This window comes from Ammospiza caudacuta, chromosome 1 (assembly GCF_027887145.1).
Source record: "Ammospiza caudacuta isolate bAmmCau1 chromosome 1, bAmmCau1.pri, whole genome shotgun sequence".
In the NCBI taxonomy this organism is placed as follows: domain Eukaryota; kingdom Metazoa; phylum Chordata; class Aves; order Passeriformes; family Passerellidae; genus Ammospiza; species Ammospiza caudacuta.
In genome coordinates, this window is record NC_080593.1 from 8,155,801 (window position 1) to 8,182,580 (window position 26,780).

At 40.7% G+C, this 26,780-nt stretch overlaps 1 protein-coding gene across 3 annotated transcripts in view; it reads left to right on the top strand.

Annotated features, from left to right (window-relative positions):
• The window catches only part of DPP6 (dipeptidyl peptidase like 6), a 517,007-nt gene that overhangs the window by 313,510 nt on the left and 176,717 nt on the right, over positions 1–26,780 (top strand). The gene's annotated exons all lie outside the window — the stretch shown is intronic.

The following is a 26,780-nucleotide window of genomic DNA, read 5'->3' on the forward strand; positions in this document are numbered from 1 at the left end:
ATATACAAATAGAATTAAAATAATCAATTAAATAGTAGCATTGAGCATAGTGTGAAACAAATTTTGTGAAATATTAGAGATACAGTTTTAGGCAAGGATATGCTAAACCCAGGACATGGTAGGGTATCCAAATGCTTACAGCCTGATGGGACAGTGTAAGTCTTGGCTTTTTCTAATTCCTGAGATCTGACTTTGTAGCCTGGGTCATTTAGTATGTTTTCTTTTAAGCATTTAGCAGTATTACAGCATCCAAACCTGGACAAGAATTTTTGCAGACCAAACACATAAGCACTCATCTGTAACGAACCTGCAGCAAATTCAGATTATTCATGTGGTGCTTTGGAGAATCAGCTGGTAATGGGTATTTTCCTGGACATGTGGAGATGTGTGGTTTGTGGTGAAGGACAGACCAGCCATGGATCTGAGCAGATGGTGGTCATTACTTGTGCCAACATGCCACTGCATTTAATTACAGCAGAAGTGCTGAGGCAGGTTATTTTGCTGGGCTCTTCACATATATCTGCCTAGCAAAGTGAGTAAGTGCTCAAGGAAGCATTGCATTTAAGGATCAGAGCTGAAACAGACTCACCGTAATCGCTGCTCTATGACACAGTGTCTAATATTCAGAAATTCCTATTCTCACACACATTTGCAGATAGTTCTGCCACTTGAGAGCAACAGAATATCTTCTCGATATGCAGCAGCCACTTAATGCAATTCAATTTGATGGAAGCTACATTTCTCCTTGAGTTCACAAAACAATAGAGTAAACTGGCTGCTCGTAATAAATATGTCTGCACACCTTAAAACACAAATGCAGTTTGCCATTTTGAACCACATTATCTGGAATTATCTGTAGTGCAATATGATTTCATCTTGGGAACCTCACTGTTTTATGTTTATATGCTCTCACTAAGTCATATTTTCAATTTTTATGGGTTATTTTATTATTGTTTTGCTAATGACACTTAAACCTCTCTGTTTCTCCCTCATAATGCATCTTCAGTGACAGATAGTGTGGTCTCTTGGCTGTGAGTTTGCAGTTGTGGAGTAATTTTTAGCAATTAAGCATATTATAGATTAAACTGTTCCTTCTGTTCCATGATTCATGTCACCAGACAGTGCACAGGGAGCAAAAAAACAGCTGCAAAGAGAACAAAGTATAGAAAAAGAGCGTTGTGTTGGATTCCTCCTCATCAAGCCCAGCTTCCACAGCCTCAACAGCATCTTGTAGCCAGCAGCTCATGGTGAAATGGTCCAGTAGAAAACCATGTTCTGGTGGTGTTTGAGGGTCCCCAGGACGAGGGAAGTGATGAGAATCTTGACTCCATGTTTCAGAAGGCTGATTTATTATTATATATATTATACTAAAAGAAAATTATATACTAAAACTATACTAAAAGAAATAGAGAGAAAGGATTTCATCAGAAAGCTAGCAAAGAATAATAATAAAATCTTGTGACTGACCAGAGAGTCCAACACAGCTGGACCATGATTGGACATCAAGTAAAAGCAATCCACATGGAACCAATCAAAGATGCACCTGTTGGTAAACCATCTCCAGACCACATTCCACAGCCATCAGATAATTATTGTTTACATTTCTCTTCTGAGGCTTCTCAGGAGAAAAATCCTAGAGAAGGGTATTTTTCATAAAATATGTCAGTGACACCACGTAGCACCTGCAGAATTAGCACACAAAGTGAGTGCTGCTGGAAGCAGTACTGGCATTTCTTGTGTGCTTTGAGATAGGGACTGGAAAAGGGGCAAAAAGTTACAGCTTAGCAGTCTGTGACACTGCATGGCCTTGCCAGCCTCATATGGCTGGGGAATGGTCTTGCAGAAGCAGCTCTGTCTGGGATTTAGGGACTCTTTGTACTTAGGGAAGGTGCAGTCAGCATTCCTGGAAATGCATAAAAAAGGAGAGGATGTGGTGCTTCACCCCATGGCTTAGTGGGTATAGAGGTGTTTGGTCAAATGTTGAACTTGATGGTCCTAAAGATCTTTTCCAACCTTGATGATTCTATGATTCTAAAGGCCTTTCTAGTTATTTCAGAGATTCACCTCCCTGCCTTTATTCTAGGTCCCATGCTGTCTGCATTGTGTCCTTTAGCTTGGATTTCCATGGGCCAGCACACAATTTTAATGTCAAGGGAATTATGATGAAACCATCTGAAAGCATTTGTTCCTTTAAGATTGTAAAAAGCAGTGAAAATAAAGTCCTTTCTTTAGTAATAAAATCTTATGCTTGTGGCCATATGGCTGATTTTGCTGCCCACAGTTGCTGGATCATTTCCTAAACCCGGCTCCCTACCCTAGCTCTGAACAGAGCCCTGGTTCTGTTCTCCTGCTGAGGAGGAGCTAGAGGCAACACAAAGTCTTGCTATTTATTCTTCGAAGCTTTGCATGCAACTGACCTCCACTTAAGCATTTTGTACTATATAAATATTTCAAGTGAGCCATGAATCAAGATTAATGTGTTAGGTGACTACCAAATCATTAGCAGTGCAGGATGTAATGAAGTTGTTGCTGGGTTTCATTAAGCAGGGTGTGTTGGTCATTAAGGCAAAATAATGGTGTTGTGTAAATGTGAGAGCAAAACCAAATTTCTTTTGAGTGTCTCACCTTAAACAGGCAGCAGTGGTAGGAATGGCAAAGTAGCAAGGCAGGAAGTCAGGCATGGTTAAAGTCGCTATAGTGAGTGAATTCTGATTAACAGATTTCTGCATCTCTTCTCACAGGGAAGATGACATCAAACCTCATTTTCTATTGGGCCCCAAACCCATAATTTGGTTAGCGATGGGAGAACTGATTTGTCAGAGTCAAAATCAACGCTGAAAAGAACATAGAGCTGGGGAGCAAGGCAAACGCAGGGTTTGCAGCAAGTACACAAATGTCTCGTCTTCTCCTTTTTTTTTTTCTAGTTACAGAATAAGAACAGGCAAAACATTTATGATTCATTGTCAAATAGCCTTTCAGAGAACAAATAGGAAAAAAAACCCAGAACCTACTAATTGTTTTTGTGCTTGGAATTTCCCTAGTTTATAATCAGCACCCACTTAATTTATTCTTTTTGTTTGTGCCCCCACATAGTCTGAGCTTATGCTATGAACTAGATTAAAACAAAACAAAACAAAACAAAACACTCTTGCAAAGAATTTCTTGGCTAAGAGCTGAAAAGTTCTCTATGCTGGCATTTTCCTTTGTGTGCATTCCTGTGAATTCCAAGGATGAGTAAGAACATCAGCCTGTTGAACAGATGCAGCCAGGATTTTTATTCAGGCAGGAATTCCTGCCCTTGTCCCTGGGTCCTTACAGGGAGGGCTGGCACTGTGGTTCCCAAATCCAGATTTCTGTGACTTTTAGGCCATTACTATTGATTTCATAATTCTTTTGACTTCCTGATGATATTTTATTTTTTTACTTTTTGCAAATTAATGGCTTGAGATATTTGTGTTGATTTACCTGCTTATTTCCGTTGTAGTCTTGTTCAATCTTGTTTTGATGCCTTGTGAAGGCTGACCTAGAACAGAGACTGGACAGAGTTAAATAAAGTAGATTTATTAAATGGCCTAAATGGATCCACCATGGGCAGCGCAAGAGCCCAGCCACGGCTACACCCAAGATGAACCAAAACTGTCACAAAATTGTCACCCCAGTCATGAGGTCTCACACTTTTATCAGTTCTGGTACATTTGCATATTGGAATTAATTGTCCAGTTACAGCTTTAGCCTATGAAGTCCCATCCTTCTTGTTTTTCTCTCTTCATTCTGCCATTGTTTGTGCTCTTGGGCCTGAGATTTGGATCCTTTGTCCTTGGTCCCCAGCTGGAGCAGGAATTGTTTTGTCTCCCCGCTCTGTGAAGAGAGCTCACCATCCCCAAGTATGAAGCTCAGAACTGCAAACTAAAGCAGCTCAGAATCTGAAAAATATAAAAGCTAAAACCTGATGCATCAGTTTGTTTGTATCTCAAATAACAACTTTACCACTCCTACCACTCCTGTTTTCTCATGAAAATACAGCTTTTATCATCTTTACATCCCCTTTAGCATTTAATTCATCACTGGCTTTTCTTACCCCTTCATAAAAATGTGTTTCAGGGATCCATTCAAATGATGGATCCAACACACCCCTGGCTGCAGTCATTCTCTAGTCAGGAAAGGAGATTTCTTTCTTTGATAATTTTTTCCCTTTTTCATTTAAAAACAAATTCTGAAGGTTTAAGATTTTTGTCTGCTAGTTTCTAGGGGAAGCATTTTTTTTTTTTCATCAGTTTCTTACCCTCAGCACTCTTCTTGAAATATCATCCACCCTCTTCTTCAGATTGTTTCCTTCTTTGCAGTCTGGAGCCTTTATAAATAAAGTAATTACAGGTGAAATGCCAACATAACATTTTCTAATTGGTAAATTTTGCAAACCAGAATTATATAGGCTTTTTGGGGAATAAAAAAAAAAAAAGTTCATGGTGACTTTAGAAACTGATAGAAAGGATTAAAGTGTTTTACTGGAGGATTTAACTTTATGCAAATGTGTGTTTTAGCTGATGGTTTTACCCTGCATTTTGTAATACACTGTCCTTAGCTGAAGTTAACATACTTTTTGCATTTCGTATTTTTGTGAGCAGTAACAAACTTATGATTTAAATGATCAATTTATAACTCTCTGAGGCTTCTACCTTATTTCATGGTGATTTATTTTTGTGTAGAATGTACTTTTACTGCAAGTGACATTTCAAGAGCGTATTGCAGTCTCTGGAGTCCTTGAACTACTTCCAAGCAGCGAGCCTGCTGAGGTTTAAGCCAGTTTGGAAATCTGTCTGTTGGGTTTATGGATTATAGTCCATGTAGTGAGCACTCAGCCTCCACAAGGTTCATGGCATCTTCACCTTTAAGCATCTAATTTATGTAGAAATGCCAATAAATTATTTAGAAGGGCATGCTTGCTGATGTCAGCAGTTCTGGAGCAACTAAAAATGGTATGACTTTGAAAATCATTGGAAATGTTGGCAGATCTTCAACAATTCTTTATAGGTTCCAGGTATTAAATATTTTAGAATTAAAAAAAAAAAACAAAAACAAAGCTGTTTTTTATTCTTTTCCCCAAGATTTTCTTGTCAGTTCTTTAGGAATTTATCAGATTGCTCTTGGAGTAAAGTTCACATTGAAAAGCCTCCCAGAAACATGTGAGAGGAGAGCAAATATTCAATAAAATAGCAATATAAAAAAGCTTCTTCCTCACTTCCTGGCTCATTAAGGATTTGTTCCTGAGTTTGCAGGAACCTCACATCCCCACCAACAAATTTCATATAGGTACATTTATAGGGGCCAGGCAAGGATCCCGGTTGGCACAACATGCAGAGCAGTTGAGGATGTGGAAATCTGCCCTGGAAGCCCAGGTGATCCTGCTGGAGAACTGCAAATGTTGACTCTCCAGGTTAAACACCTAAATCTGCCTGAAGGTGTCTGTTGAAACAGCAGTGGTTTTGCAAGTGCTGAACACCTAAGTTCTTTACTAAATCAACAGGAATTTGAAAATCACCTTTGAGACAGACCTTGTTGTCTGATAAAATTAACATTTATTAACGTATAAGCTTTAGAAGAGAGAGAAAAACCCAGTTGTGCCTCTTTTGCACTTGAGTTTTGTAAGATACCATCAGTCAGAGGAACATTTGCAACTCTCTCCTTCCCACAAAACTTCTTTGCCCCCCACAATGAGGTATCCCTGGAAGCAGAAGAGACAAGCAAAGGAAATATAAAAAGTGAAAATGTAGCTTGTATAATTTTTATTTGATTGCAAATTGAAATCATCATTGCACTTCTGTGTTAGATTAATAAAAGTCTACTGGGCTGCCTCCCCTTTGGGTGGCTGTTCAGAACCAGGGCTCAGCCTCCTGTGTCACTCTAAAGGTCAGGGCATTACTTGGCCACCTATTCTAAAAAGAAACATGCAGGTATAGAAGGTGATAGTCCTTTTACTATTTTATTTAATATTTATAGCAAATAAGCAGTCACTGAAAACTGGACCTAAATTTTAACTTCCTGCACAAATGAGAAAACAAGTGGTACTGTAGATAATATTTCACAGGAATATGACACAATATATTGATTTTCTTTAATGCTGAAATTCACAGGAGTAGTGGTGCAGATTTGACCTTAGCTGAGATCTGTTTATCTAAAACTTAAATGACTAATCTTTCTTTTTTTTTTTTCCCCCTGCAAAATCTAATTGAATTTTGCAGACAGGATTAGATCTTTAAACTCTGAGGCATTGATGGGAATGATTATGGAAGACCAAACTAAAGCAATTGTCTGTTATTTGCAGTGACAGCACAGCAAGCTCCTTTCTAAGGGTGTCATGTGCAAACAGCTGTTAACTTAGCATGGATCTGGCTTTGGACTTCCCAGCACTTTGGGGAGCTCGTGGGTTTTCACCTGGAAGAGCAGCTGTGGGACACAGAGCCCAGTTTTTGTGTGTGAGCACTCCCTGCTAGGGAGGGGAGCAAAGGGAGGCTGTGCCACCTGCTTGGACTTGGGTGCTGCACTCACCGTCTTCTGCATCCCTGTGTTAACTCCTTGCCTGCTTCAAAGGAGATCACATCACCCCTCATGTGCACAAGGATCTTATTCTAACCAGTTAACATATGGTGAGCATAGCAGAAAACTGAATTTTCAGCTGTGAATCTGCTGCAGGGCATTGCCTTGAGGCAGGATGAGGTAGCAAAAGACAAAGCTTCCTGAAATAGATCCTAATTCGCGTGAATTTGGTTCCTATTAACAAATTAACTCTTTGACATCGTGGAAATGTGTAGAGGTAGAGGAAGACTCCAAAAGTCCTTTGTTATGCACAGGGTTAGTAGAATCACCTTAAAATTTTCAGAGAATGCCATGGGTTTTGTGTGCTGGCTGTGTCAGAGGTACACTAATGATGCTGAAACATTTCAGGTTGTCAGCAGGTACTTGCTTAACGGGGGCTTTAGGGTCAACATTGCCTCTTCTAATTAAGCCCTTACAAGTAATTCCAGGACAATTTCTAACACAGAGAGGTCATAGTTATGATGAAAACATTTACTGTCCACTGCCAAGACTGAGGAGAATATGAAAATCTGGTTATTAAGCACAATGATAGCCACAAGTGGTATTTTCTCTTTTGTTTGTGGTGGGTGTATGAGTACATTAATGTCTGCATCCTACCCTTTCAGGGCAATGCCAACCCAAGCATCACCATCTTCTTTGGAAGCTGCAGCACATCCTGGTAATTACTGATTTATCCAATCATCCCATTACCTCACTGGGAGGCTGGCTGAATTTAGAGGAATCTGTAAAGGAATGAATAGTCTGAGGAGGAATAATATCTGAGAAGGGAGCAAAGAAGTGATGTTAGTATAGGAAATATCCTTTTTTAATAGTTATGTTTCTGTGGTGGTCAGCTGTGGTCAGTTAAGGTCATTATATTTTATTCCCACATATGCTTCTTGGTTGCTGCAGGAATATCTTTACTTTTGCATTTAGTTTCAAGCATTTTTCGAAGTATTTGATGTGTGCTGGGCTTTCCCTTTTAGCTGTCTCTGAAAGCATTCCTCAAAGACAAATAAACACTTCTCTGTCTATCTCAGGCACTATCTCTGATGGCTGCCTTGATGAAGGTGATGAGGAAGGAACAATCTGTCTGAGGGCAGCTGGCATTCAAGTAGGAGGAAAGACAATTTAGAGCTGCAAACCAAAATAAAATTAATGGTTGTATCCTACAATGCTTTACAGCATCGTCCAGAAGAGCCTTGTTAGTCAAACTGAATGAGCTGCCTCTTGAAATGCTTAATCCTCCCTGAGCACTCCCAATCTAAACAGAGACAGCAACAGAGAATTATTATTCACGTTATTCTCCCAGAATACCTTTAAGAAGGGTGTAAGTATGTGAAACCACAGTTATATAAATAGCTCTGAAACAAGAAAAATTCAGTATGAAAAATGATGAAAAGGGCAGTAAGGATGAAGATGGAAGTACAAGATCTGTATTTCCAGATTAGTTTTTAATCACTATCAAGTCCATTGAAGAAGTGAAAACAGAGGATGAGCAATTGATATAGAGGGCTTTTTTTTTCAAATATGTTAATGTCTTTATTATAAAGTAGCACCTGCTACTGCTTTGGAAGTTATTAGATTGTGTGTGCATGAAGCAATAATCTTAGAAGAATTTAGATGAAAAACTCATAATAAATCATATATCACAAGTGCATGCAGTTAATATCAAGATTAATTATGCAGTGACTTGTAAGTCATTATATCAATGTTGAGGTTTAATTTTTCTCTAAAAACTGATGAATTCTGATATAACTGTTTAACTATTTATAAGCTCCCTTGAGAGGCAGGCAAAAGCAAGGCAAGGAACCTGACATTGGTTTGCTTCTGTAATGGAGTGGTTAAATCTACACCATCAATCATATAGAAATTTAATGGAAGTTTTTGTTTTCTGTCCCTTGTTTTCTGTCCCAACCTTTCTGTCCCAACCAACCTTGTGGGAGCACCCTGTTTTTCTCATTTTTACTCTCCTGATAATCTTCTCTTGTAATGTTATTTTGTGGTATCATTTTTATCTGATTTATTAGAATTATTAAAAAGCAGGAAAACACAGGATATATTCTGCCATGGTGATGAAGTTTTATGAGCTCTTTCATATATTATGTCAAACGTAATTTATATTCTGGAGCCATTAGTGTGCTGTGTTAGGTTTGAGAGGTTGGGTTTTGTTAGGGGGGGCTGCAGGGGTAGTTTTTGTGGGAAGCTGCTGGAATCTTCCCCCATGTCCAGGCAATGCCAGGCAGCTCCAGGATGGATCCACCACTGGCCAAGCACATCCCTGTGCTGCCTGCAGGGAGGAGGCAGAGCTCAGGGAGGAGGGAGAGGTGAGGGGAAGCTGGGTTTAAGATTTAAAGATTTATTTTACTTGTTATTATCCTGCTCTGGTTTTATTGGTAATGAATTCAATGTACATCCCCCAGCTGAGTCTGTTTTGCCCACGATAGTTTTTGGTGAGTGACCTCTCCCTGTCCACAGCTCAACTCATTAACCCTTTGTTATATTTTCTCCCCCCTGTCCAGCTGTGGAGGGGAATGATGGAGGGACTTGGGTGGGTGCCTGGCATCCAGCCAGGGTCAACCCACCACACATGTAAAACACCACAATATTTAATTTCCTTTCCTAATTAAGGGCCAGATCCTCTTTGAGACAGAGACCCAAGAACTGGGCTCAGCTCCCCACACTGTACAGAGAGGGCTGGGTGCTGCAGGAGTTTGTGCACAGGGCAGGCATCCTCCTGCCAGGGAAGTAACATCCCTGTTTAGACACCTGACTTGGATCTTGGGTCTTTCTCTGCAGAGCAGATGTTTGTGTTGGGAAATCATACACCAAAAAGTCTAGGAAGTGCTGAAATACTCATATCTGCACACCACTGAAGTATGTGGGACTTGAACACAACTCTGAATATTAAAATCGTATCTTACTAAATGCTTTTCATGAGTTCATCTACAGCTGAGCCTGTGGGCATGTGGGGCCAAAGGAAACCACTGCCCTTTCTGGCAATATTTTCCTTTTAGGTGTAGGAGAATATCCTGTGAGAAAGGAGAGAGAAAAGCCATTGTGCAGGATCATGCATTAACTGACAACTGCACTTCTTTATTTGCACCAAAAAGATTTAGTAAAGTAATAAATACAGTTAGTAATTTTAGAAACAGCCTATTCTCTCTCAGTGTTAAATTTTTATTTGGATGAAGTAATCAACAATACTCTGAGGCACATTGCACAGTTACTTAATGAAACATTGACTGACAAGCAAAGCCTAATTATGATAGAGTCACATTTTTCTTTTTCTGGAAGTTACTTATTTTCTATTCCTTTGCTTAATTGCCCATGTTTCTCTTTATATATATATATATATATATATATATATATATATATATATATAATTTGTGTGCATGCATACATGGCTGACACTTGCAGCTTAGAACCACCATCCCGCTGAGCTCAGACCTTAAGTGGTGTGTGGAATTCACATTCTCTGAACAGAGAGACATAATTCTCTCGCCCAGGATTTTTTCCTGGGGAAGGCAGTGAGAAGCATAGAGGGAGAAGAGAAAATAATTCTTATCTCTACTTGCTGCCCCTGTTGTTTGGCACATGTGGAATGTGTTATGGAGATTGTTCACCCAGAGTGATTTATTAATTGGATTCCAGCGATGGTTGTTTGGATTGATTGGCCAATTAGGTCAAAGCTGTGTTGTGACTGTCTGTAGATAGTCATGGGTTTTCCTTTAGTATCTTTTTAGTATATCTCTTTAATATAGCATAGTATTAGTGTAATATAGCCTAGTTTAATAAAACATTTGTTCAGCCTTCTGAAATCATGGAGTCAGAGCACATTATTCCCTACGTTGGGGTCTCCCTGCATCAATACTGGTGCACAAAAGGTGATGAGAGCCATGTGGACTAAGGTAAATGTCATCCCTAAGGGACATGGGAAGCATTTTTCCAGAGGCTGGCTCCAAGCGTGCTCCCCATCAACAGACAGACCAAGCATTCCCACCTCTTGCTGCTCCCGTGTCTGCCCATGGCAGCATCCTCTGCCAAATCAGGCTCTGTGAAAGAAGCTCAGGCAGTTTGTGAGGGAAAAGGGGTTCTGCTTCCCTCTGCATCAAATGTTTTAATAGTTTTAAGTGAAAGCAGCAAGCTGGAACTCTGTGTGGTGCCCATTCATGCAGCATAAGAGGAATTAATAAAAAGCACAGGGATTACATCTCGCTGTGCAGAGCAGCAGGTAACAGGCAGCATGGTGCTCTCTAAGCCAGGTTCAAATGCTCCTGTCCTGACAAGGATGGAAACAGCTGATTAGATGTTACCTCCTGCTCCTCTTACTGGGAATTCTGCCCTTACATCCCCCCCCTTGCTGATCACAAGCACAGCTGTGCTGCCCCTGGGCACGGATGTGAGAGCAGCTGCAGCTCAGGATGTGTTTGGTGACCTGGCACAGCTTCAGAGAGGATGCTGCTGCCGCGGGAGAGCTCTGGCCTGTCCTGATGAGCAGAAGTCAGGGGAGCTGCACCCTTCTCTGTGCCCCACACAGCAAAACTTCTTGTGTGTTAGCCTCAACTTCAAGGCTGCTCCCCCACCTCAAAACTATTGTGGGGGATTGAGGTTTTTTTGCTGTATGTGAGGACAGGAAATGGTTGTTAAATGATATTCAAATGGAGAGGTGCTTAGGCACTGGGCATCAATCTTCACAGATGTTTGGGAGCCTTGCCTACAGGGAAACTGAGGGCAGTCAAGAACTGAAATGGCTTTTAAAAACATAATCCTGCTTTTGATGCAATTGCACAAATATCTTGCATAGATGAGCAAGCAAACCCTCCATATTACCAAAAACTCTATTCTGAGTGAGGGTGTTTCATCTCCTCATACTGTGGAAGGGAAAATTATTGGGGAAAGAATGGCAGCAAAAGCCACAAACCAGTGAGGAAGCAGAATGATGCAGATTTGGGGATCAGCATAGATACTGAGGGAGGTTAATGAGTTGTCCATTACTGGATCAAAAACTGGATCCACACCATGGGCTCCTCCCCACATGGTTCACTTCTACCATGGAGTGACCAGCTGATAAGGAGAAGGATTAGTTCAAAATCAGAAAAAATTAAACTTTTTTCAACCATTTCTCTCATTTGGTCTTTCCATTCTTTTTTTTTTAAAGGAGGTGCATTTTCTGATTTAAGAATTTAAATTCCTATTATAAGGCTTAATGCAAGCAAAAATGCAGTTGTCTTATAATTAAGAGATATATAAGTGTGGATGCTATAGGATATGAGAGGTTCTTGTGAAGTCCATGCTGACCACAAACCCAAGCACAGAAGTTTCATAGGCCCATCTTTTGAGATTTTCTGAGTTCAGAATTCTTGCTGTTAAAGAATCATGATGATCTCAAGATGTCTTTCATTCCCATGGGAGACAATGACTCCCTGTGTGGATGGCAAATGTTCTCATTTCCATTGAAAAGTTATAGGACAAATGTTAATTACCTCCTGTAATTTCACAAAGAAATTTGATAGAAGCCTCCAGCTATTTTTTTTCTGTCTGTGCTGGGCATTTTTTGTTGTTCTGGAAGCTGCTGGCAAGGTACAGGCTGTAGCACAGGGGCTTGTTAGGGCCTTGGCAGATTGATTATTTTGCACACCACGTCCTCAGCCTGCAAAGGGGCTGGGCTGTGCAGTGGTGGAACTCAGAGCACCTCCTCACGTGGCACTTGCAGCTGGCCTTGGCATTGCTGGAATTGTGTCACCAGACCCCAGGGAAAAAGAAGAAATAGAACTGGGCTTACTCCCTGTAAAGGAATTTTTTTTAATGTATTTTTTGTAGAAGCACAACAGAAGCAAACAGCTTCCAACTCTTTGTCCTATTACCCAGGAGAGGTTATTCTCTCTCACAAGAGGGGGAAAAAAATACCAAAATCACAAATAAATGGTGATGAAGCCATTAAACAAAATGGAAATTAAGGGAAAAGTGGGAATGAGATGCTGTTGATGTGAATTTTAAGAGTCCTTCACAAAGGGTTATGTAAGAGAATGAGCTAGATTCTGATTATATTTTTGAATAAATTCTAGTAAAATGAGAAAAAGAGAGCAATCCTAGGTTTGTAGTGCCCCATTGGTTTGCTGTGAGATTTCCTGTGCATAAGATGATTTTTTCATTTTACATTATAAGACAATATTTTAAAAGACAAAACATTGCATACAAAAAAAATCAGTGCTGCTTCTTTGCTATTCCAGTAACTCAGCTGGGCACTAAGGAGCAGTTTTAACTTATTTCTTATTAAAAAGGAGAGGTCATAAAGCATATTTTTTTTCTCCTCAATCCTACTACTAAAAAGTAAATGAATGCTTTGCAGTCACTGTCACAAGTCATAGCTCTAAATTGTCTCTCTGGGGTCCCAGGACCCTGTGGCTGCTCTGGCTGCCCCAGCCCCTCTCCCAGCTCTCAGACAGGTCCATGCCCAAAACACAGCTCAGCTCAAGGTGCCCTCCTGAGCTTTGGGAGGCTCAGGGCAGTACATGACCCCAACAGCACCATTCTGTCAGGAGCACAAATAGGAATGAAGGGAGCTTTGAGATTTAGAATATGATTTGTGTTGGGAGGGACCTTAAAAGCCATTTTGTTCCAGCCCCATTTCCATGGGCAGGGACACCTTCCACTAGACCAAGTTACTCAGAGCCCCATCCAACCTGGTCATGAGCACCTCCAGGGACTTGGAGTACACAACCACCAAGGGCCTTTTTATTCCCTGTGAACCCAAATAAGGCCGTGGCAAAAAAAAATGGAAATTGGGGAAGAAAAAATAAAAAGAAGCCACTAGCTTTACTTCAATTCCTCTGATTCTTTTGAACTTCTGATCAGACATATTTTAATAAATTATTCACTAGTCGTAGTCCCTGACCATATGGGGAAAGGATTAGGTGAGGGGGTGAAAATGCTGCTGCTCTCCACTGCTGCCTCATGGGGAGGAGGCTGCACCTACTGACTTGTGAGCTGCTCCTTCTGAGAAGCCAAAGCCCAGCTCCACTCAGCATATGGAAGGACAGTGTATTTCACATTTAAAGGAGATAAAAAAATAGTGACTGAAAAAGAAACGACTTCTTGCACAAAGCTAAGAGTGTGTAAAGGGTGAGTCCCTGCTTTCCCAAGGCATGGAGAGAAAATGTTGTGTCTGTCTATCTATCTATCTATCTATCTATCTATCTATCTATCTCTATATATGGACATATATATATATATATATATATATATATATATATATATGCATCTATACTTCACTGTTGTAGCAACACAAAGCAGTGAATGAATCTGTGCAAGCCAAGTTGGTTTTGGTTGGGTTTCCTTAAACCTCACTCCCTCACAACCCTTGTCCAAATTAATGTAATAAAAATTATTGCAATTTTTCTAGTACCATGGCTCACTTCCTTTCCTGCGTTCAATTTTCAGGTGAAATGTTTGCTTTAACCTTGTGTTTTATCTTGGCAATCAAGAGTACCCCTTGATAGTCCCTTTATTGATAGGTCAAACCAGCTGTAAGAGTAGGGAATAAATGGTCCATAACACCTTCATCAAACATAAAAACTACAGTTATCTTTAGTCATATAGTCTTGCCATTATTTACCAACAGATGAAGAATTTCTGGAATAGAGGTGGAAAATCCCATGGTACTGTGAAGACATGGGCAGGGAAATGTGGAGTCTGATACTCAATGTGGGGAACACTCCAGGGGTGAAAAATGCCAAGAGCAAAACCACCATAGCCTCTGTTCCTCATTTGGCAATGAATGAAGATAAATAACTGAGATTCTCTACATTGACCATTATCTGCTCTCTACAGAGGGAAGTTCCAGTGGTGGAAAGCTGTTGAATACAGCTTCCACAGGGGGAGCAAAGTGGGTGCTTATGTCAGTGCCATGGAAGGAAAATAAATAACGATAATTTATCCTGAGCAGCTCACAAGATCTGTCTGCTCCTTCATGTGCTGTGGTATCTTTTGCTAACCAGCACAGCAGCCAGCAGAAGAGCACAGATCAGTTGTGTCATGTCCTCTCTTCATTCCTGTGACGCAGGATGTGCCATAAAATCCTGCAGTCCTCAGTGCCACCTTTCAATTCCTTGGTGATCTTGGTGACAGCAAATGTCACTCGAGAAAAGCACAAGGGCTGTGATGGGTGATAATTTTGGGAAACGCAGTGTGGGGCTGTGTCACTTCAAAGACGCATTCTGATTGTGGCTTTGAGCGTGAATGTCACTGTCCTGCTCTGTGTCCTCTCCATGGACGGAAGCCACTCTATGTGTAGTTGTAAGAGGAAGAGGAGTCCACAGTTTGCAAGCCAGGTGATGGGGAGTGGAGAGCCTGATACTCAATGAGGGGGACACTCCAGGGGTGAAAAATGCCAAGAGCAAAACAACCATGGCCTCTGTTCCTCATTTGGCAATGAATGAAGATAAACAACTGAGATTCTCTACATTGACCATTATCTGCTCTCTACAGAGGGAAGTTCCAGTGGTGGAAAGCCGTTGAACACACAGGGGGAACAAAGTGTGTGATTATGTCAATGCCATGGAAAGAAAATAAATAATGATAATTTATCCTGAGCAGATCACAGGATCTGTCTGTTCCTTCATGTGCTGTGGTATCTTTTGGCAACCAGCACAGCAGCCAGCAGAAGAACACAGATCAGTTGTGTCATGTCCTCTCTTCATTCCGTTGCCATAAAATCCTGCAGTCCTCAGTGCCACCTTTCAATTCCTTGGTGATCTTGGTGACAGCAAATGTCACTTGAGAAAAGCACAAGGGCTGTGATGGGTGATAATTTTGGGAAACGCAGTGTGGGGCTGTGTCACTTCAAAGACGCATTCTGATTGTGGCTTTGAGCGTGAATGTCACTGTCCTGCTCTGTGTCCTCTCCATGGACGGAAGCCACTCTATGTGTAGTTGTAAGAGGAAGAGGAGTCCACAGTTTGCAAGCCAGGTGATGGGGAGTGGAGAGCCTGATACTCAATGAGGGGGACACTCCAGGGGTGAAAAATGCCAAGAGCAAAACAACCATGGCCTCTGTTCCTCATTTGGCAACGAATGAAGATAAACAACTGAGATTCTCTACATTGACCATTATCTGCTCTCTACAGAGGGAAGTTCCAGTGGTGGAAAGCCGTTGAACACACAGGGGGAACAAAGTGTGTGATTATGTCAATGCCATGGAAAGAAAATAAATAATGATAATTTATCCTGAGCAGATCACAGGATCTGTCTGTTCCTTCATGTGCTGTGGTATCTTTTGGCAACCAGCACAGCAGCCAGCAGAAGAGCACAGATCAGTTGTGTCATGTCCTCTCTTCATTCCGTTGCCATAAAATCCTGCAGTCCTCAGTGCCACCTTTCAATTCCTTGGTGATCTTGGTGACAGCAAATGTCACTCGAGAAAAGCACAAGGGCTGTGATGGGTGATAATTTTGGGAAACGCAGTGTGGGGCTGTGTCACTTCAAAGACGCATTCTGATTGTGGCTTTGAGCGTGAATGTCACTGTCCTGCTCTGTGTCCTCTCCATGGAGAGAAGACACCCTGTGCGTAGTTGTGAGGGGGAGAGAATTCCAGGTGCAAGCCAGATGATGGGGAGTGGAGAGCCTGTGGCAGTGCCATGAAGTGCTTTGGATCTCTTGAAAAAACAGGATTTCAGCTGAAGTTTGCTCTTCTGCCAGCTGAAATTAGTGGAAACCTGAAAACTGTTTCAGGTCTTCTAGGCAGGTGCCATGAACCCAGTGAAGCTTCACACCTTCAGCTGTAGCAAGGCCAAGGTCAGGTCCTGCTGAATGGCAAGTCTCAGAAGCCAAACCCTGCTTTTCCTGAGATTATAGGAGTGTGTGCAGGAGGAGGTACAGGGGTCACAGCCTGGTGATGTGAGGAGAGCTGACAAATGGATTTCCTAATCAAAATGACTTTATATTGCATTACAGAAAATGTTGTGCTTTACAGGCTGGTAGGAGGGAGAGTCCTGCTTTTAATTATGGTTCAACATTATTTTTCACTTTTAATAGCTTTTTTGTAATCAAAGGAGGTAAAAATGAAATGCATGTTGCTTTTTTTGTGTGCACCAATGAGCAATACAATCATAATGTAGTTTTAGATTAAATTCTTTTGTTCCTTTTGTTAATTTGAGTTTGATGGCTTTCCCTGGTACCAGAGCATAATTTACAGCAGACAAAATTCCCTTAAATTGATTTTTAAAAATGCTCTCACATACACTACATTAACCTTTTCATTCCCTTATGGTGTGTGTCAAAGAGAAATGATCCCTGTAACTCTGCTCGTTGAAGAGATACATCTGTGAAGTGTATTAATTGGTAGAGTTCCCATTCTGCTCTGAATGGATTTTTCACATGGTAAATGAATTCCTGGCTGTGCTGATGCTCATCTACCTTTAAAAATACCAGCATTCCATTCCCTGTCATTTACTGTCTCTTCTCCATGTCTCATCACTTCTGAACTCTTTTATCACTTGTGGAGGAGTTTTATCTTTTAACTTGGATCAAGTGAAGAGAGGCACCAAGGCAAAGGTCCTCAGGAGCATCCTTGTGCCTGAATCCTGGTGAAGCCAGAGGGAATTCAGGACCTGAGCAGCTCTGAGGAGGTGCAGGGTGCAGTGTGCTGCTTGCAGCACCACACCAGAGGGCTCACACTGGGTGCTGGGTAGGGAGGTCTGTGCTGGAAGGTCCATCCAGCATCACAAGTTCAGGATGTCTTTGAGTCTTGAAGAGTAAGTGAGATGGACAGGAGACAGAGGATCCTTATAACGTGTCTTTAGATCACAAATTGATCCAAATCTCTGCGATGTCTGTAGGGAAATTTGGCCATGGCTCTGCCTGCTGGGTTTGATAAACCCTTCAATTTCAGAACTCAAACCCTGCTTCCCATGAGGGTAACAGGTTGGTGAGGTGTGGAGAGGAAACTTCTTTCTAGGACATTGTTTTCCTTACCATCTCCGGGGCATTTTTCTATGGGATGCAATGAAGCCGTCACACAAAAGTTATTGAGTCTGCATGAGTGATTTTTCTCTTTTCAAATCCTGCAGCCTGTTGATTTCAGTATAATATACTTGCATTTTTGAATAAACCACCTGCATGACTCAGGAGAAGAGGTGTTTTTGTCAGTGCTCCAGATAAGGTAACATGAATTGTTGAGGGAGATTAGAAATGATCATGATAATGCAATGGTTTTACTGCTGGTGGCCCTGGTGGCAGTGACCCTCATAAAATGATAGAAGAGCATCAGGAGGAAAAACAATTGCAATTTGTGTCTTAATCAGTTTTGCTTCTTTTTATTTAATTTCTGTTTTGAGTAGGAATGTGGGTGTTTCCATTTCATTCTGTAATTTACTTACCGAATCTCAGAATTGTGTTGAATTAAGGATAACTCCTTCAAATGAAAAATGAGCAATAAAAATGTTCTTTCTATACAAGGAGTCACGCTGCCGTGGTGTTGTGCCACAGTTAACACAACTCAGTGTGGGAAATTTGGCATCTTGCTTTCCTGAGGAAAAATGACTTCATGTTTGTTGGTTGTGTTTCCTGTCAACCAGAAAGTTTTGAAAATTAAAATAAATGACTTTGCAATGCCTTGTAGTCTGCTGTGAGAGCCCTAGCAAAAACACAAATCAATTAAAACAGACCAAGCATAAGACTCACAAACCTTTGGAGACCTTGGAGTCGCTTTTCCTGACAGCAGCACCGGGGCTGAGCCAGCTGCTGCTATTTCATGCCAAGAGCCCAAGCACCCTTCAAAGAGCAGCAATTCTTCAAAACACAGTTGTCCTAAGATAATGCTGGACAAGAGCCTGGAGAAAGTTAAACTTAAAAAAAACCCCCCAACTTTATGAACATCAAATCAGGATGTCCATGAAGTGGTTTCTGGTTCAAGAATATCTGAAAAATGCCCAAGCAAATCCCACTGGGAGAAGTGAGGTGTCTCCCAGCTACTTTGAAGACATTTCACAGCCTGTGGATTCCACCTCATCGTCCAAGTGATGCCCATGGATGTCAGCACAGGTCACTGCTAGGCAGGAACAAATAGTCAGCATTATTAAATACATAAAACAATCTGTTCTTTTGCTGTTGTGTCCCTTTCTCTTTACTTCTGTGTGAGTAACAGTGTGGGCTCAAGCAAAAGATTTTCCTTAATTGAAAGAATTACACAGCTGGGGGGATTTGGGGATTAATGCAAAGGTTTTGGGATGCTGAAGGAGTTCAGGGCTGCATTTCTGTGATGAGGTAACCCAGAAGGGTGGAGAGCACTGAGCACAGGGGATCACTGGTTTGTCATTGTGCTCCCAGGTGTTTCAATACGACACAAAATGAGCGACACTCACATGCTGAGATGTCCAAGGCAAAAAAGGCACTTTTATTTCTGGAACTCAATATTTATAGAATTCCAAAAGTGACCATAGATTGGAGGACAAAATTGCCACCTCTCCAACCACACTGGTCAAACCAACAGTCCAGCAATTCTCTCGTCTTCCAGAAAGGAATGCAAAACAATCATTATTTACATGAAAAGTGTGTGAGAAACTCCATTACAAAAATGTAAACATCAGAAGGCCTAGAAGAACTTTAGAAGAACAAGGCGACAGCCAGGTGTGATTTTGGTCCATTATAGCAGGACTGTCCCAAGAATGCTGCAGAAAAAGTTGATGTACAGAGTGAGACTGTTTTGCTAAAGAAGTTGTGGTGGGGTTGTGCTGCACTCCAGTATCGGAGAGTTTGGCTTTTAGGTGAGAGAAGAACACAGCCAATTACCCTTGAGACAAGATTTTGGGTGATTTTATTTACTGGTTTGTATTCACTTGTGAAACCAGGAATGAAATTTTAAAGAGATGAGAAGAAGGGGACAGAGACTCAGCAAACATTCTGGGCTGTGCAGACAGGGGAGAAAACCACTTAGCTGGGAGAGAAGAGCCTCCATTCTGGATTGTGCTCTCACAGCTTCTCATTTCTTTTAATCTAAAAGAATTGTGTAAAATGCAGGCTCTCACACATTCTTTTTCCATTGTTTGACTCAGTTAAAATTTATATCAAAGAATACTCTTTCCATTACTTTATTTAAAATCTTGGCTAAATGCTGTAACATTAGATACCTACATAGCAAAAATTACTTGATCCTAGAAACAATAGTAAATTAAAGTTAAAATTATTCCTTAAAGGTAAAATTACAAGTATCATTTTCATATAAATATTAGTACAATGATGAATTATGCAACTGCACTGTCTTTGAAACATCCATGCATGAAACAATTTATCTTTTTCAAAATTTTAAATGACTGGTACTTGAAAATAAGTTGTGTAAAATCCATTTTGTTCCCCACCCCCTGCTCTACATGTGGATTTCATATTTCTCTTCCCACTATCTCTGCAGCACACTGACCTCAAACCTTGGCTGTCTTCATAGTTCTTCCTCACATGGCTCCCAAGCAAATTATTGAGGAATGAAACTTTGTTTGCCTCATGTTTTCCTTCCTGAACCATTTAGAAACAAACTATTTGTAAACTAAGATATAAAAAAGCCTAGGAATTTATAAAATGTAACATTGAATAAATTTTTAATGCTGTCTTTCTACCCAGGGGGATTAAACACCTCACCCTTTCCCTTATCACAAATTCTTTCTTGGTGTTCAGAGTGATAAATTGACCTTGAGACCAAATATCTTCAAACCCCCACTGCCACAATAAATTGAATGTTTTGTATTTTTACTGAAATACAGTTTCACTAAAAATTGCAATTACCTTTTAACAAATGTAAGCAGAATGCCATTTTGTTAGAATTAGAGAGGACAAAAAAAACTGAGACGTTGTTTTGCCAAGCTCTCAAATCTTTCAGGAAAGCTTATTTTCTTGTTTCTTGAGATCCTAATTCCTTAAGAAATGGAGCAGGGAGATGCCATCCTGGCCTGCCTTGGCATCAGCACTCTTTGCAGATGCTTTCTGCACGGGTGTGAGCTGTCCCAGGGGTCCTGTGTGCTGTGGCTGGGTTTGGAGGGAGTCAGGCTGTGAGAGCATTGTGCTGGAAAAATTAGATCTAGGCAAGTGCTGTGGCACTGAGGAGTCCTGAGATCAGTGATCCAATCTATGGCATTTGGGCTTTTCATGGATTTGGGGAACACACAGCCTCCTCTGGAATAAAACCCTAGGCATCAAAGCAAGTTTTACTGGTGGCGTGGCAGATATTTCACTGCAGGAGATGATTTGCAGGTTAATGTGTGTGCTTATATCAAACACTGAAATAAAATCAAAGAAATGCTGTTGATTTTATGTGCTCTGTCAGTGCTGGGAATGAGTCTTTAATTATTATTTGAATTACAGTAGCAGCTAAGGGCCCCTGAGAGGATTTACAGTCCCACCGTGCCAGGTGCTATAAAAACATCTGGGTTACAGCACCAGAATGAACCAAACTAACAGGGGGAACTGAAGGACATTAATAAATGTCATTAAATCACTGACAACACAGTTCTTGGCTAAAAGTATATGTAGTCACACATGTCCTGTGCCATACACAGGTACAGTATTGCCATCTCCTTCCTCCTGGCCATGGTCAGAATGTGACTGTGCCTCTGGCTGGAATCACTCATAGTTCAACAGGTTCAGATGGTGTTTGCAGCTTGAATTTTGTCACCTTGAGAACAGGCTTCTGGCAGGATTTCAGAGTCCACGTTCCAAGGTTCTCATTTATTTTGAAAGTTCCATGGAGTCACTGTGTCCTGAAGCACTAGGAATAATTTGGGAATGTTTCAAATGGTAGTGGTACTTATTTACATATGCTGGAAGGGCATAGGAGAGTGTTGTAGTGTGGTAATTCTACTTGGGTACAAAACTCATGTGAAATGCCAGTTCCAAACACAGAGAATCTAAATTAATCTTTTAGTACTGCAGGGTCTGGAGGTGATCCAAAACCATTTCATCATAATGCCTATAAAAAAGGATGGGAAGTTATTAAATATCCATTTCTGCAATCCAAAACAGCTAGGAATTCCAGATATTACTGGATTTAAATAATTTTACAGATTTATTTTTCTTCTAACTTAGCAACAGCACTGGGTTTCATTTGTAGCAACAGCACTGGGTTTCATTTGTAGCTGACAGACTGGCTGGGCTCCAGTGGAGCCAATGATCTGTGTCAGTCAATGCTAACTGAGGATCTGGTGCCTCCTGCTCCAAACTGTGGAAGACTTGTCATCTGTTAAAGATACACTGAGGTGTGTGGGATGCAGATGGCATTCATTTTCTTCTATTGGCTTTGTAATAGAAACATGCAAGACTGAAAGCTCTACCAAAGCAGAAAACATGCAAGGTTTAAATTCATGGGGAGCTGAGTGTTTTGGGTACAGCCTTTCCTCACTCACTTTCAAACCCACCATTGGTGCCCAGCCTCTGAACATTTGCCTGTGTGCACCTTGCAGATAATGGTGGGAGGAGATGGAGCCAAAGAGAATGGCTTTAGGGCATTTGTAAAAGAGCCTCCCAGAAATGCTGGGCAGGGGAATGTGCTGCACTGTGTGCAGGGTAAAAGGTTTGTCTCACAGCGCTGGGGAGTAGGCAGCAAAGATGTTCACTGTTGCTAAAATCATTGCTCCCTATTAGTAAAAGCATCAACAGAAGATGAAGAAAAACATAACATAGTTGTCTTTCGTCACCACAACAGGCAGATGGTTTTATCCCTCCTATTTCTGTTGGGCTTTTGCAGGAAAGACTACGTACATGCCATGTCTCATTTGTAAAAACAGAGCAAGTTTTTATTCCTCTCACTCTGAAGTGCCACCCTTAGCACCTGAACAACTGAGTTTCTGCAGCCTGGGGCTCAGGCTCTGTGTCTGTCTGAACCTGGTGGTTATTCTGCATCACACCCAGGCCCAGGGTGGTCTGCAGCAGCAGAGAGGAGGGAGGCAAGGAGAGAGGAGAAGGGAAGGAAAGGAAATAAATAAAATATCCCCAAGAGAGAGTAACTCAGCTTGACTTCAGAGGTGAGAAGGATGCAGTTACATGCTTATTATTGTTTATCTGTGTTGTGATACTTCCTAAATTCTGTAGTGACTGAGGTTCCCTCTGTGCCAGGTGGGATATCAAAAATGATTCCTGCCCATGAAGAACTTCCATCCTAGGTTTAGGGTAGGGGAGGATTCAGGCAGGAGGATGGTGATGAGACAGTAATGCAGTATCAATCAGCAGAATAACCAGGAGTCTCAGTGAACCTCCTGCTGTAACCACTGCAATTCATTTAGTTTACTGCCATTATCATTGCAATTAGTGTTTCATTTTTGCAACATAAGGTTAATAATCTAATAACCGTATGGGTTACCCACTCCTCAGCTCATTTGTTGTACTATTCAGCAGGTATAATTTGCTGCAATTTTGTATTATAAAGAACTAATTAACAACAAGATTATTTTTCCACTGAACTTCACAGGAGTTTTTTTGTCTTGGACAAAATTTTATTTTTATTCTGAGCCATGTTCTGGACTTAATAAGCTGAGTTGTTGACAACAACAGTCACTCACATTTCATCAGGCAGAAGTCCTAATTCAGAGCCAGGTGGCATGAGTGAGAGGTATAATACACATTTTTCAATTAACAGTATTAACAAGCTTGTTAGAAGAATATTTCTTTCCTGTATTTATAAGTGTAATATTTAAGGTCAAAAATTAGAAATAAATCAAAAAGAAGAAAGAAACAGAGCTTGCAAGAGTAGTGAGTGTGGAAACTACAAAATTACTATTAATTATTATACTTACAAAATTATAAATCTCCATCATGCCACCTCTGAGGCCAACAAAACATCTTGCACCTGCTTTTATTTCATATCATTAATTTCTTGGATTTTCTTTTGTCTTTTGCTTCAGATTTACACCAGTATAACTGAGTCCAGAGCTCAGTCTCCATGGCCCAGTGTCACCTGCTTTGGCAAGGAACCTCTAAATCCAGCACCTGTATCTGCAATGTATCTGTTTAATATAACACAGCTAGGATTTATCATATTGCACAAAAATGGCAGCTCTGTGTTGAAAAAGACTAAGAGGCCAACCATGACTATCTCATTACTGATACTTGGCAGATTTTGGTCCAGGATGTATTAGTTTTATTAAATAATACCTATACTTCACAAGTGATGTCTATATTGCCCTTCAGCCATACAGATACGGTTATTAAAAAAATAAAAAAGAAGTTGTGCTTGATGAGTTGTTTTAAGAAGCCATTATATTATTGTAATATGACCACTGTACTGGCAGGCTTTTGGCAGGTTTCAAATAAACATGCCAGGAATAATTTTGTTGACAGCATCTTGGGCTGGAGCACATCCAGCCTTCATCCATAACGTGTCAACACAGTGATTCTTTCACAGGCAGGAAAATATGTCATCTTGCATCTGCATTTTAGAGTCTTAAAATACCATAGATGTCTAGATTAATGGCTCCAAAATCAACTTCACAGGTGGTTAGTGAGGTTTTTCAATCACAAATGAATATGTAAGTGATAGCATTTGCAGGTTTTAATATGCAGCATCAATGAAGTATGCTTGTGTAAAAACCTGTGGAAACATCTGGTTCACTTTCCAAATCCAAAATCAATTTAGTTTTCACGTAATAGGAAGAAGGAGGTGAAAAACAAGCAGCAGAGGAGAAAACCAGGCTGAAGGGCTTTAGCTGGTTTGCAGAGGCCAGGAAGATGTGCTAGTGCTTCCTGTGAGGCAGAGAGGAGGTGGTTCCTGCTGATGAGTGACTTCAATGTTTTCTTTCATGTTCTTTTCATCAGAGCAGAAACCACATGTGCTCGGTTTATTCCCCTTTGTGTCATATGCTCAGATTTCAGTATGAAACCCAAATTTGGTGTCTTTAGGATTAACACAAAGGCATCTGCTTGCTGGTCAGTTTAGCTCTCCATGTTTATCTGCAATCTGGGTCTTTCAGGACCAGGCAAACTCCAGCTCTGAGCTCTGTGCTGGAAATGCACCCTTTGAGCTGCCTCTTCACGAACATTATTTATGTGCTTGAATCAGTATCTGCTCAGGGCTGAATTAAACACGTTTCTGGCTTCAGTCCCAAGTGCAGAAGCTCCCCTGAGGAATCCCAGCGAAGGGTGAGGGTTTGCTGCCAAGGCCAGGGGGTATCACAGGCAGGTGGAGCTGTAATCCCCTGGAGGTAAAAGATGGTCACAGTGACACAGCAACATCCCTCTGGAACTAACAGAAATACAGACAGGAATAATCTGAGGTGGCCAGCATGAATATGGTGTGACGTGTCTGCAGTTTTGCTGTAAGTGATTCCATCTAAAGAGACTTCAAACGACTGAGAACAAAAGAGCAGCTTTGCAAACCTGTGCTGAATAAAGCTGTTTGTCTTTCTTTGAAAAGTCATTTATCTCTCCTTGCTTTTTACCAGGGGAAATTTCCTGACAGAATTTTGAAAAGAAAGTGAACATGCTTTCCTATTTCTTTGCAGTGTATTAAACCCCAATATTTTGCTTATGAGTAGTTTTCCTCCTCTTGGTACTCTAGAAATTAACAGTCTTTTTTTTTGTTGAGATTTTGCTCAAATATTGATTGAATGCCGGGAGAATTAATGGGATTGACTTGATAATGGATTCAGTGCAAGTTCAGCTTTCCTGAACACTCAAGTGTGTGTGTGTATTTCTATCACACTGGGACTCATGGATGGGAAAATCACACTTCATGCAAGGTGTTATTAAGCTCTTGAACCACATCTGGGTTTGTAGATGTTATTCAAGTCCATGAGCTAATTTTTTCTTCATTTTAAAACTTCTGACCATTTGTGGTGACAGTGTTAGATTATTTTCAGGACTGTGACTGTTGCCATCAGTTCTGTAACACTGTCATTGTTTTACCTCTGTCCCAAGACACTCTGAGGGCTTGGCTGGATTTCTCACCTGCTTCTCCACAGTTCTCCCATTTCTCTCTAGATCCTCCTGTACCCTGATGTGAAAGAAAGAACATTTCTGCCACTATCTGAGAAACTCTGCATTATTTCCCTGGCTTGTTTATAAATTTCCTTCCCTTGGAAAGCCATAGACTTTTATGCCTCTTGTGCCTTTTGTGCCTCTTGTGCCTTTTGTGCCTTTTTGCATCACCTGAAAATTGGAGATCGTAACAGTTTTCTAAAAATGTTAGAAGACTAAATTGATTAACATTTGTATTCATATTTAGGATAAAGAATCTGTAGGAATGGAAGTATTTATTCTGCTTGCTTGATGCCAAAATTGCATTTCTCAAAGATCCTGACCTACTTTTCAAATTTTTCTCTAGTAACAACAGCAACTACAATTTTATTCCTTTTAATTATTTTTCAATTCAAATAGAAAGCCAAGTACAAACAAGGGGGAGACAAGGAAGGGAGGCTGTTCTCACCTCTGCCCCTCTTTGCCAGAAGAAAGAGAAGCCTCATGTCTTCTCCTGAATTAGAATAGATGATGGAGTGCATCAGGTGTTTAATGCCTCAAACTTGGCTTTTCATTGCAGATTTATACCTTTTGTAGTGGCTAGATCCCCAAACATATAGAAAGTGATTCTAGACATTATCTTTTTCTATAAAATGAATTCTAGGGAAAGGTTAAAAAATATTTCCCAGGATATTCTGAAAACAAAACTGTGAGGTTTGCCTGACTTCTTTCTTCCAGTCTTGTTGCTGTGTATAAGAAGTAAAAGTAAAGCAAACTCTGAATAACAGAAGAGCTGAGTCTACTAGAAAGCTTTTTGTTTTCATAAAAAATTTAAAATGGAAAGAAAATAGTCTTTGAAAGAAGTACCAGCAGCTCTGTTTTAGACATACCATCCCTCATAATAAAGGAAATGAGGCAAAAAACCTGAAATAGATGAGTTTCACAAGGAGGAGGAGCATCCAGAGTTGTTCTGGCTGTGACCAGATCCCTTGAGTGAATTCAGCCTCCCAGAAAAGCTGAGTGCACTAATATTTCATACAGCTCCTGTGGGTGTTTCAATGCGTGCATGAAACCACATATAGTGCAAAATGCTAAGAGGAATCCAGCAAAACACATGAAAGTGGAATAAATTTTTAAGATCTTGCGAATGCGAACACAGCACTTCATAAAAACCTCAGTCCTGAGAGCAGGGCTGCTGTGTACATCAGAGGCAGAACATATGGTGCAACCACAGTGCAGTCAGAGATAATCACTGAGTGGTGATGGAGCTTTTATTC